Source organism: Otolemur garnettii, unplaced genomic scaffold (assembly GCF_000181295.1).
Source record: "Otolemur garnettii isolate 467f Iridium unplaced genomic scaffold, OtoGar3 scaffold00158, whole genome shotgun sequence".
Taxonomy (NCBI): Eukaryota; Metazoa; Chordata; class Mammalia; order Primates; family Galagidae; genus Otolemur; species Otolemur garnettii.
Window position 1 is genome coordinate 4,162,651 of NW_003852553.1, and position 9,725 is coordinate 4,172,375.

The following is a 9,725-nucleotide window of genomic DNA, read 5'->3' on the forward strand; positions in this document are numbered from 1 at the left end:
CCTGGCCATTTTTTTTTTGGTTGCAGCCGTCATTGTTGTTTGGTGGGTCCGGGCTGGGGATTCGAACCCGCCACCTTAGGTGTACGTGGCTGGCGCCTCAGCCGGTTGAGCTATAGGCGCCGAGCCAGAGACTGTTTTTCAAAGAAATAAGTTGGAAGCAACTTTTTTTTTTTTTTGAGACAGAGCCTCAAGCTATCCCCCTGGGTAGAGTGCCATGGCATCACAGCTCACAGCAACCTCCAACTCCTGGGGATTTGAACCCGCCACCTTAGGTGTACGTGGCTGGCGCCTTAGCCGGTTGAGCTATAGGCGCCGAGCCAGAGACTGTTTTATTTTTGACATTAAAAAAACTATCTAATTTAAGCAATTATACAGAGCAAAGGATCTAATGAAATATGGTCTTGTTTAATTCATTTCCATATAGAAGTGGTTTTGAAGTTTGGTTCGTGGACCATTGGGGACCCCTGAGATCTTTCTCAAGAGGTTAAAACTACTTTCATAATAATATTTATACTAAAATGTTATTTGCCTCGATTACTGTCATTCTCCCACAAGTGTACAGTGGAGTTTTCCAGGGGCTACGTGATGTTTCCTATCACAACAGATTACAGGGAGAAACACAGAGAATCCAGCTGCCTATTACAGGTCGCATTCCAGATGGGGGAGGCGTCAGGGACAGACCCCACAGCCCATTTGTTTTCTTGAGTTCTGTCATCCCACTTAAACAGATGTACAAAAACCCCCTTCGGTGGGGTCAGCCTCTGACTCCCTCCATTGGAATGCGACCGTTTTAAGCTGAATGTTTGAGATTTGCAAACAGGTAAAACAGTGCCTCTCTTCACAACTTCTCTGTAAATCTAAAGTTATTCCAATTTTTTAAAAAGAAGAGGCTAATTTTTTTGTTTTGGAGAATATAGTTATTTTTCATTGAATTATTTATGTTAATAAATAATGAGTTTATTATTCTTATTTAAATGAATTAATGAACACATTAAGCAATTTCTCAGTTTTAATTTCTAATACATTAAATATTGATAAATACAAGCCACATACATTTTCAATAATATTTTGAAATTTTTAAGAGTGTAAAGGGGTCCTAAGACCAAGACATTTGTGAACTGCTGCTAGCCATATAGTTTAAAATTTTTTTAAAATTTGGAATAACTTTAGATTTACAGAGAAGTTGTGAAGATACTACAGAGTCCCCATATATCCCTCATTACACTTCCCCTAATGCTAGCATCTTGCACATTGTACATGGTACATTAGTCAAAATTAAGGAACCAACAATTGGCACATTATTATTAACGAAATTACAGACTTTTGTTTGGATTTCCCCAGTTTTTCCACTAATGTCACCTTTTGTTCCGGGATCCAGGCTAAGATGGTATTGTGCATTAAGTGCATGTAGCTTTCTCAAAATTTTCTACTCTCAGTTATTTTCTTTTTACCCTTTCTATTGTAGTATAACTTATGTACAGAAAAGTACACATATCAGAGATACATTGCTTGGTTAATGCTCACAAACAGCATATAGAACAAGAAACAGAACACCCTATTGCCCCAGAGGCCCCCTTCATGCCCTATTTTACTATTTTTTAAATTTTTTATTTTTGAGATAGTCTCTGTTGCCTTGAGTAGAGTGCCGTGGTGTCATCATAGCTCACAGCAGTCTCAAACTCCTGGGCTCCAGAGATCCTCTTGCCTGAGCCTCCCGAGTAGCTGGGACTACTGGTGCCTGTCACAATGCCTGGCTACTTCTTCTATTTTTATGTTATTTATTTTTTGAGACAGAGTTTCACTATTTTGCCCTTCGGTAGAGTACTGTGGCGTCACAGCTCAAGCAACCTCAAACTCTTGGGCTTAAGCGATTCTCTTGCCTCAGCCTCCCGAGTAGCTGGGACTACAGGCGCCTGCCACAACACCCAGTTATTTTTTGCTGTTGTTGTTGTTTGGCAGGCCTGGGCAGGGTTTGAACCTGCTAGCCCCGGTGCAATGTGGCTGGCACCCTAACCACTGAGCTATGGGTGCCGAGCCATACTTTTTCTATTTTTAGTAGAGACAGGTTCTCACTCCTGCTCAGGCTGGTCTCGAACTCCTGAGTCAGGTGATCCACCTACCTCAGCCTCCCAGTGTGCTAGGATTACAGGTGAGAGTCACCACCTCTTGCCCTATTTCAGACACTATCTCTCCAAGAGTAACCACTATACTGACTTCTAGCAGCATAGAATAATTTTGCCTGGTTTTGTTCTTTATGGAAACAGAATCATACAATGGGTACTCTTTTGGGTCTGGCTTTTTTCACTCAACAATCTGAGATTCACTCATTTATTGTATGTAATTGTAGTTCATTCGTTCTGATTGCTTTATAGCACAGGTCAGCCAATTTTTTTCTGAACAGGGCCAGGTGGTAAAGATTTTAGGCTTGTGGGCTGTATGGTTTCTGTCATAACTACTCAACCTCTGCAACTGTAGTGTGAAAGTAGTCACAGACAATATGAGACTGCAGCTATGTCCCAATAAAACTTTATTTACAAAAACCAGGCAGCAGGATAGATTTTGGCCTGTAGGCCATAGAATGCTGACCCCTGCGTATTCCATTGTATGAAAATCCACAATGTGTTGATCCATTTTACTGCTGATGTGCATTTGAGCACTTTTCCATTTGGGGCTATCAGGAACAGTATTGCTATGAACATTCGAGTACCTGAATTTCTCTTGGGTGTATGCCCAGTAGTGGGATAGATACTGCCAAATAGTTTTCCATCATGATTGTGTCAATTTGCCCTCCCAGCAGCAGTGTAGGGAAGTTCTGGTTATTCTATATACTTGTCAACACTTGGTATTGTCTTTTATTTGAGCCATTTTGGTGGGTGTGAAGTGGTATTGCATTATGGTTTTAATTTGCAACTCCCTGATGATTAATGCCATTGAGCAACTTTGCACAGGCTTGTTGGCCATTCTAATACCTTCTTTTGTGAAGTGTGCATTCAGGTCATTCATCCCTAAATACAGTGTGTGGCTGCTATTTCTCTTGCTTTTTTCATTTTAAATTACAATAGAATCCCTGTAGTTGATCATCTCCCTACATTGATCACTTCCTTAAGTTGACCTAATTTTTTTTTTGAGACAGAGCCTCAAGCTGTCACCCTGGGTAGGGTACCGACCGTGGCATCACAGCTCACAGCAACCTCCAACTCCTGGGCTCTAGCGATTCTCTTGTCACAGCCTCCCAAGTAGCTGAGACTACAGGCACCTGCCACAACACCTGGCTATTTTTTGGTTGTAGTTGTCATTGTTGTTTGGCAATGGGCTGGATTCAAACCCACCAGCTCTGGTGTATGTGGCTGGTGCCTTAGCCACTTGAACTATAGGTGCTGAACCAAGTTGACCTAATTTTCATAGACTGGATGTGCATTACGTGTACTCAATGGAAGTTCCTTACGTTGATCACCTCCATATTGGTGGTCATACATACAGTTCTTTGGGTGGTCAACTTACAGAGGTTCTACTGTATTGTACATGAACATTTTCAAGTTTGTACATGGAATGCACATATCACTAAAAGTTTTTTCTTACAGTGGCACCTGTGGCTCAAAGGAGATGGGCACCAGCCCCATATACTGGAGGTGGTGGGTTCAAACCCGGCCTCGGACAAAAACTGCAAAAAAAAAAAAAAAAGTTTTTTCTTATTTTCACTTATATTGCAGTATATCATAATTTGTTATTATCTGTAGCCTCCCATGAATGCTCTTGTTTAATCTTGTGTGTGTAGGGGGAACATTTCTTTGGATTATGTTCTCCAGAATAAAATTACTGTGTCAAAAAATATGAATACTTCTATAGTTCTTTCTTTCTTTCTTTTTTTTTTTTTGAGACAGAGTCTTACCTTGGTAGAGTGCTGTGGCCTCATAGCTCACAGCAACCTCAAACTCTTGGGCTCAAGTGATTCTGCTGCCTCAGCCTCTGGAGTAGCTGGGATGCCACGACACTCTTCTGAGGGATGATGGGCACCTGCCACAATGCCCGGGTGTTTTTAGAGATGGGGGAGGGTGTGTGTATCTCGCTCTGGCTCAGGCTGATTTTGAACCTGTGAGCTCAGGCAATCCACCTGCTTCGGCCTCCCAGAGTGCTAGGATTACAGGCATGAGCTACTGCACCCAGCCTATATATTTCTTATTATATATAATAATTGTATGTGTTGTATTACATTTTCATTGTTTAAAAAATATTCTCTTACAAAGTTGTGTTGGTTGACTCTTGATTACAAGGTACAGAAATCTAGTTCAAAAGAGTTCAAACACAAAAGGGAATTTCTTGGAGAGAGGGAAGAAAATGGGGAGTTATTATCTAATGGATACAGAGTTTCAGTTTTTTTTTTTAGGGGGGCTGGTTATTTTAATTTTTTAATTTTTTAATTTTTATTTTTTAAAGTGAAGGGAGAACAGGAATGCAGTCCCCCACTACCACAGATGGTGTGAGTTTTCCACATTTGGGGAACTCACAGGAGTCAGCACATCCAGAGTCTAGTGGATGAGCCGTGCCCTGGGCAAACCACCTTGTGGTCCTAGTATCTCCCCAAGTCAGTATCAGCGTTTCAGTTATACATCATCCGGTTGGAGATGATGGAAGAACTTTGGAGAAGGATAGTGGTGATGGTTACACAACAGCGTGACTGTACCCAATGCCACTTATAAAAGGATTAAAACAGTAATTTTTAAGTTCTGTATATTTTACCACAATTTTTTAAAAGAAGGGAGAATTTCTTGCACAGCTGAATCCAGGGGCCCAGTTATGTCATTAGGTCTGTGGCCTTCTCACTCTCTTATCTTGATTATTTTCTTTGTGTGGTTCCAATCTTAGGTAGACTCTCTTCTCATGGTAATTGAGATGGTCACCAGTGTCACTAGGTTTATTCTTCCTTAACCTACAGAATCTTGGAGACTTGTCTTTTCCCATATTGGTCTTTGGAAAGGGCTCTCATTGGCCTGCTTGATCACCTGCCCATAGGACTATCACTGTCTTCAGGAGGACAAGTTACTCTAGCTATCTGGGTCACTTCCTCATCACAGAATCAAGGGATTGACAGTTTCACCAAAGTCATGATGAGTGGGGGAGGAGAAGTTCCCCAAAGAAGGAGATAGCTTCTGTTATCAGAAGAAGGGGGAAGAGGCGGGCTGGACAGAGCAACAGATGTCTACTACATATGTTCTGGATTTCCTGTGTAACCCAAGAACTACCAAAGAGAGTGTTTAAATGTTTCCAAACATTCCTGTGTGATTTGCATCATATTTCGCTTTTATTTTTTAAAGTTTTATTGCCTTGTGTTTTGACCATTTGGTGGAAGGTATTTCTGTCTTTCTCTGAATACCAAATAACCCTATATGTTGAATAAACTGGTTAATGTGTGTTAAACTAGTGAAAGAATAAGTTTTTATTGTCTAATAGAAGATCTTAGTTTTTTACAGGCTCGTTTGAAGACAGTATGCACTATGCACTGGAAAAGAGACTATATTAACTTGTCCTGTCTCTAAACTCTCCATATGTTTGTTAAATTCATATTGTTTATGGAACATCTTATAGCATGTAGCATAGGCATGGAACCTAGTGAGCCCTGATAAAAATTTTATTGAATGAATTATTCAATCATATATTTTTCACTTTATTTTTTGTTTATTTTTTCCGGAAGTGGGATATTGAGGGTTCCAATTAAAATAATATTTGTCTTTATTTCTTCCTGCCATTTTGTAAATTTTCTTTTATGGACATTTTTTCAGTGGTTCTGTAACACTTAAATTGAGTATTTTTTGATTTTCATAATTTAATATACATTTGACCATTAAGTAATGACCTTGTTTACTGTTCTGCCTTTACTATGACATCTGCTTTATCTGCTACCAAGATAGTAATCTCAGCTTTTCTTCTGTTTGTATAGGAATATCCTCTGACACTGCTACTCTGTTGATGATGTTTCTGGTTTATGTATCTCTCGTAGACAACAAATTGTTAGATTTTGTTTTGATAAGTCAGTAAGCTGCCTTCTTTCTATAAAAGAGTTCAGCCAGTTTACATTCAATGCTTTAATCTGTGAAATTTTACCATGTTCTGTTTCCTTTTAAGTTTAATTTTTATTTGTTCTATCCCTTTCAAGTTATGGAGTTGATGTAGGGTACATTTTATTTTATTTTTGAGACAGACCCTGTCGCCCTGAGTAGAGTGCTGTGGCATCACAGCTCACAGCAACCTCTAACCCCTGGGCTCAAGTGATTCTTCTGCCTCCGCCTCCCAAGTTGTTGGGACTACAGGTGCCCACCACAACACTGGGCTATTTTTTGTTGCAGCCATCATGGTTGTTTGGCAGGTCCAGGCTGGATTCCAACCCGCCAGCTCAGGTGTATGTGGCTGGTGCCTTAGCCACTTGAGCCACAGCTCCGAGCCAATGTAGGGTACTTTAAACTTTTTGTTTCCTTTTAAATTATTTCAGAAAATAACCTTAACTAATCTGTTTTTCTAACATCCTCAATTTATCAGGCTATTACACAACTGTTTCATTGTAATATTCACTTCTATTATTAACCTAGGATACTCTGAATTCTCATGTGGGGATGTTGAAAGTCTAGTTTCGAAAACTTTATTTTCTGTTTCTCTGTTCTCTGCCTCCCCCACCCCTACAATCATCTTTGGTTGTTAGCTATTTTTACTGAAATTCAAGCTGTACCAATTATTTCTCAAAACAATTACTGATTTTACTTTTTCTCATCAAACTTGTCTTTTTTTTCATTTTTTAAAAACTTGTCCTTTGTTAATGTTAGAATATAGTGATCCCTTATTTGAATCTTGCTCTTGGTAGACCTTTATTGTCTCAAAATTTTGCTTTTGGTGTTAGCCAGCTCGTGGAAGAGCCACATCAGGGTGGACATTTGTAGCATGACATTTGTAGAAATTTGCTTTGGCATTATGCCCTCCACCAATATTGAAGACTGTAATAAGTAGTCCTATTTTGGATCTGAAGATTTGTTTTTGTTTTTGAAAATGTTTCAGTGCCTTTATGTATGTATGTGTTGAAAGAGGGGGCACTTCGACTGGCAGAGAATTCTCAGACCACCAAGGCTTGTATGAAAGGTCTTTATTGGTGGGAGGAGGGAGGCTGCAGAGAAGCACTGAGGAGGAGAGAAAAGAGGGGAGAGAGATAAGGAGAGAGTGGGGAAGAGAAGAGAGAGAGTAGAGAAGAGCGAGGGGGAAGACCGGTGGGGGGGAGGGAGAGAGAGAGAGAGAAAAAAAGAAAGAGAGAGAGAGAGAGAGAGAAAGAGAAAGAGAGAAAGAGAGAGAAAGAGAGAGAAAGAGAGAAAGAGAGAAGGTGGGGGACATATTCTTATATAGGGGAGTTTTACAATGGTGACGAGCTGGTGGGATAACCAATAAGGAGTTATTCCTTCAGCGGAAAGAGCCATTAGGGGTGGGCAGCGGGAAATTGGAACAGGCTGATGAGGTAAGCAGGTCACTCCCTGTGCTGGGGAGGAGTTGTAACTTTAAGGACAGAAAGGGGCTTTGGGGGAGGGGCCTTCTGAAGCAATTTTCTAATGTGTGTGGGTCCGGGAGAGAAAATTTTCCTTAATAACAGTGGGATTGGCTCGGCGCCTGTGGCTCAAGCGGCTAAGGCGCCAGCCACATACACCTAAGGTGGCGGGTTCGAATCCCCAGCCCGGGCCCGCCAAACAACAATGATGGCTGCAACTAAAAAAATGGCCGGGCGTTGTGGCCGGCGCCTGTGGTCCCAGCTACTTGGGAGGCTGAGGCAGGAGACTCGCTTGAGCCCAGGAGTTGGAGGTTGCTGTGAGCGTGATGCCATGGCACTCTACCCAGGGGGACAGCTTGAGGCTCCGTCTCAAAAAAAAAAAAAATAACAGTGGGATTGTGTAATTGATTGCATTTCCATCTTTTAATTGGCTGCTGGCAGTTAAGTACCAAATTTTAAAGTCACCTCTGTCAGGCTGGGCACGGTGGCTCATACCTGTAAACCTAGCACTCTGGAAGGCCAAGGTGGGAGGATCCCTTGAACTTCGAAGTTGGAGACCAGCCTGAGCAAGAGTGAGACTCCATCTCTACTAAAAAGTAGAAAAATTAGCCAAGCATTGTGGTGGGTACCTGTAGTCCCAGCTATTCAGGAGGCAGAGGCAAAAGGATCGCCCTTTACCTAAGAGTTTGAGGTTGCTGTGAGCTAGGCTGATGCCACAGAACTCTAGCCTGGGCAATAGAGTAAAACTCTCCCTCAAAAAAAGAAAAAAAAAGCCACCTCTGTTAAATAAAATTTATAGGAGGCCATCGATTTGGACTGAGTTCCTGCACTAGGCCCCAGTAGACCAAGTCAAAATGTAATCATTCATACAGTTTCCACATTACCAAACCAAAACCCTAAGCTATTTTTACTTGTAAGATCTGACCTTCTAAGAAATTAGGAGAGAGATGATAGCCTAATCTCTAAACTAGCTAGTTTTCTGAAAACAAAACAAAACAAAACTGAAACGTGTAAGTGGTGGTGCCCAGAGACTGGGAAGGAGCAGAAAAGTTTAGGTCAGGTTTATTGAAAGGGGATAGTGACCTGTCTAGGCAGTGCAAAGATGGTGTCTGCGTGGGGGGTGGGGAGCAGTTAGAGACTTTATTTATTTATTTATTTTGGGACAGAGTCTTACCATGTCGCCTTCAGGAGAGTGCTATGGCATCATAGCTCATAGCAACCTCAAACTCTTGGGCTTAAGTGATTCTCTTGCCTCAGCCTCCCAAGTAGCTGGGACTACAGGTGTCTGCCACAGTGCCTGGGTATTTTTTGGTTGCAGTTGTCATTGTTGTTTAGAAGGCCCAGGCCGGGTTCGAAACTGCCAGCCCCAGTGTATGTAGCCGGGCGCCCTAACCATTGAGCTATGGGCACCGAGCCAGAGACCTCTTGTATATGGGGCCACTGGGAATGGGCAAATTCCACAGCTTGCCCAGAGGGCTTTGGTGAGTTAGGGTCCTTTGGTGCTAACTTGAGGGTAGGGCTAACAAGGTCCTTTATGTTCTTTGCCTGAGGAGTGGGGGGATGATAGGCCCTCTAACAAAGACAAAAACAAAAAAAACAAAACCCTCAAACCCCAGGAAATTCACAGCAACCAATCAAAAGAGTCCCAGTCAACCTGAGTTGGTGTGATAAGGAAGTCTCCTGCTATTGTCTGAATGTGTTTCTTCAGAACTCATGTATTGGAAGCTTAATCCCCAATGCAGCAGTGTTAGGAAGTGGAGTTGTTAGATTATGAGGTCTCTGTCTTTATGAATTGATTAATGCCTTTTTAAAAAGGGTTTGTGGGCAGCGCCTGTGGCTCAGTGGGTGGGGTGCCAGCCCCATACACTGAGGGTGGTGGGTTTGAATCCAGCCTCAGCCAAACTGCAAAAAGAAATAGCCAGGCGTTGTGGCAGGTGCCTGTAGTCCTGGCTACTCAGGAGGCTGAGGCAAGAGAATAGTCTAAGCCCAGGAGTTGGAGGTAGCTGTGAGGTGTGATGCCTCAGCACTCTACTGAGGGTGATAAAGTAAGACCTGTCTCTTGAAAAAAAAAAAAGGAAAGAAAAAGAAAAGAAAACCAGTCAGAGAATGACTGCTATGTGTATAACCCATGCAAGGCACAGTGGTGGTTTGGGCTCTAAGTTCTTAGGGCAGAGGCTACAAGATTTTCTGATGAGCTGACTGCATTGGA

At 41.9% G+C, this 9,725-nt stretch overlaps 1 pseudogene; it reads right to left on the reverse strand.

The window, feature by feature from the left end:
- Positions 1–4,435: 4,435 nt before the first annotated feature.
- Positions 4,436–4,590, reverse strand: LOC111728454 (annotated as a pseudogene).
- Between the last annotated feature and the right edge of the window lie 5,135 nt (positions 4,591–9,725).